A 3,989-nucleotide genomic window follows, 5' to 3' on the forward strand; every position below is an offset into this window, starting at 1 on the left:
TTTTTCGACTTTCTGGGGAAATGTGTAGGCTTCGCCCCTGATATGCAGTCAATCAAAACAATAATCCGTCAAAAAAGACGCATTTCAATTTAAATATGTTGAAAAACATTTACACAAATCCTATTATGCATAAATGTACCTCATGCAAGTATTGAGTAAATTCTGCTAAATTAAACAAGAGGTCCCCGAAGGCCCTGTATCGCTCACCTGATCAAATAAAGGTCATCTAAAATTACATTCTGATAAACTCCAAGAACATATGGTCATACATGTGGCCTCTAAGAGTGTTAACATGTTTTTCCTATTATTTGACCTGGTGACCTAGTTTTTAACCGCACATGACTCAGATTCGAACTTGGCCTAGAGCTAATCAATATAAACATTCTGACCAACTTTCCTGAAGATACAGTCATAAATGTGACCTCTATAGTGTTAACAAGCTTTTCCTTTAATTTGACCTGGTGACGTAGTTTTTAGCCCCAGATGATTCAATATCGAACTCCAAAATTTTATTGAGGGTAACATTCTGACCAAGTTTCATTAAGATTGTGCCCAAATTGTGACCTCTAGAGTGTAAACAGTCAAATGGTTGACTACGGCGGACAACTGACACAGGGCGATTACAATAGCTCACCTTGAGCACTTCGTGCCCAGGTGAGCTAAAAAGCATGTACTTTTCAACTACAGCTCTATCTGATGACAGATATTTAAGTTTCATAAGCTTTAAAGGGACTCGCTCATGTTTTTGGACCGAAGATAAGACATACCAAGAAAATGCCTCTTAAAATATTTAATCCTTCTGAAACTCTTTGATACCATAACTGCAGAAACAAATACAATTTCAGCATATTTAAAAATTCTGGTTTTAGTTTAGTTTGAAAAGAAGCCACGCTGGTATAGTCAAGAAAAAATAGAAAACCTAGGTATAAAGACTAGGTGACAAGGAATGATATTCAACTTCTAAAAACAAGAGGCCCAAAAGGGCCTATGCTCTACTGGCTGGGATTGTGTGGTCTACATCACTGTTTTCGAAAAGAACCAACCCCTTATGGGTGTCTGAATACTCAAAGCTGAAGACTGTATCATGTTCGCAAGCATTTATTACACAATAGCATTTTTTATACTATCAAGGCCCATAATCTAATCATTTCAAGGCCCATAATCTAGGCATGCATGGGCAGATCTAGCTGGGTTTCGAAAGGAACCCAGCTCTAATAGATATCCAAATACTGTACAAGTTTCATCAAGATACAATCAAAACTGAAGACTGTATCGTGTTAACAAACAATTGTTTACTGACAAACTGATTTTTTTTACTATCAAGGCCCATAATCTAATCATGCATGGGCGGATCTTGCTGGTTTTTGAAAGGAACCAAGCTCTTATTGATATGTAGATACTGTACAAGTTTCATCGAGATACAATCAAAACTAAAGGCTGTATCGTGTTAAAGCAATTGTTTACTGCCACACTGAATTTTTTATGCTATCAAGGCCCATAACCTAGGCATGCATGGGCGGATCTGGCTGGTTTTCGAAAGGAACCGTGCTCTTATGGATATGTAGATACTGTACAGGTTTCATCAAGATACAATCAAAACTGAAGGCTGTATCGTGTTAACGAGGAATGTTTACAGACGCACGGACGCACATACTACGTACACATTACCATCGCATAAGGTCTTCTGGCCTTTGGCCAGTAGAGCTAAAAATGATGGGAAACCTATATCAAAGACATTGGTAACATCACAAACTTCAGGGAACAACCCTGTAGCAATTCGAAAATGCTAATTTTTTTTGGAAAATTTGGTCTTCATAGACAATATAAGCAATATATACTACTCAAAATTTGATAGGGATCATGTTTTTCAATATAAAGTACATACATATTTCAAGAAAACGGTATATCAACACTAAATGTTATCAAATGGCATTGTTTCAGGTTTCAAATGTCATAAGATATCAGTACCAAACCAATTCCGTTCAAGTGTAACAGACTCCTAAACATAATAGGGGTCAAAAGCAGGGTATATCAGTTTGTCAACAAATTTGGAAAGTCAATAGAATATCTTTGAATTTTTCTTAAACCAATGTTAGTAGCGTGTGTGATGTCCCTGAGCGTCAATAACAGCTTGACATCGCCTCCACATGTTGTGAGCAGAAACAGCTTTCTGAAGCATGTCCCGTGCATGCTCGATCGGGTTCATGTCGGAGGAACAAGCTGGCCAGTTCATTCTCTCGATGGTAGCATTTTCCAGAAATTGGTTTGTGATGTTTGCTCTGTGTGGGCGCGCATCATCATCCATAAGAATGAAATCAGGACCGATTGCACCTGCATACGGTTGAACATAAACGTCCAGGATCTTGTTACAATAACAAACAGCCATCAACGTACCGTTTTCAATTACGTGTAAGACTGTTTTCCCTTGCATGCTGATTCCGGCCCATACCATGACTGAGCCCTTGCCCAAACGGTCATGTTCGGCGACACAAACTGGAGCAAAACGTTCATTACGTCCCGTCCACACTCTGGAACGTCAATCTGTAAAGGCAATACAAAACTTTGACTCGTCTGTGAAAAGCACTGTGGTCCATTCGTTTAACGTCCATCCAACGTGTTGACGTGCCCAGTCCAAACGCTCCAGGATGTGGTATCGGGTCAATGGGATGCGAATTGCCGAACGTCGTGCCATCAAGCCAGCACTATGCAAATGATTTCTGATGGTTTGCGTTGAAACTCTTACATTTGTGGCGTTTTGAAAGTCATTACGTAACGAAATGGCGTTACGCAAACGGTTACGTCTGGCTAAAACCGCAATGTAACAATCCTAAACGTTAGATACAGCCATAGCACTACCACCACCATGTCGATGTTGAGTGTTTCCATTCCTTTGATAACAATTCAACATCCTGCAAACTACACTTTGTGACACATTCAGGTGTTCTGCCACAGTCCTCTGCCTCAAGCATTCCAATGCCAACAATTGCATTTCATCAGGAGTTAAACGTCTTCTGTTTGGCATTTTGAACACAATGTGGTAGATAGTCCGAGTAAAAATCGAATACACGAAGCGAAAAACAAGAAATGACCACATGTTTAAGTTGTTACATGTATGCCAAAACGCCTTATTTCTTGTGTATGCAGTTTTCCGTGCCGCCCATGAACACGCTGGTTACTAAGCAATACAATCAAAATCATCGAAATTCAAGAGGCCTATGAAGGGATAAAACTAATGCTTTGAAATTAAATAACCATGCTTTTTGGTTAGGTTTTTACAAATAACTAATCAAGTGATCCTTATCAAATTTTAGTAGTATATATATTGAAATTCGTTGAATGGTTCCAGCCATCAGTATCCAAGTTTTATCACTCGTTTGCCACACTATTTTGTAATAAAAACATTCTTTTTCTAAAAAGTGCATTTTAAAAACCATGAACAAGTCACTTTAAAAGTGCGATTACGAACAGTTTCACTGAATAGTTAAGCAAATAAATGAAATCATTTTCTGACTTTTCATTAGAATATAGCATCATTAGTTTTCCTGTAACATTCAACATTTTCTTTAAGTGTACATTGTACAAAATTGCAGTTTCAACGATTTGTTCCCTTCTTCATGAATGTAATTACTTATGTTATTATATCTCAGTATAAACTCTAAGATAAAAATCATTATAAGTTGCAAAAATACAGGTCAATGCCTTATAGAAGTCGATTGTGGTGGAAGTGGTCATCCACATTAGAAGGACTGCGCAGCTGACTGAATGGTCATACACATTAGAAGGACAGCATGGCTGACTGAAGCGGCCATCCACATTTGAAGTACTGCGCGGCTGACTGAAGTGGACATCCACATTAGGACTGCGCGGCTGACTGAAGCGGACATTCGCATAAGAAGGACTGCGCGGCTGACTGAAGTGGACATCCACATTAGAAGACTGCGCGGCTGACTGAAGTGGATATTCGCATAAGAAGGACTGCGTGGCTGACT

Source organism: Mya arenaria, chromosome 9, assembly GCF_026914265.1.
Source record: "Mya arenaria isolate MELC-2E11 chromosome 9, ASM2691426v1".
NCBI lineage: Eukaryota > Metazoa > Mollusca > Bivalvia > Myida > Myidae > Mya > Mya arenaria.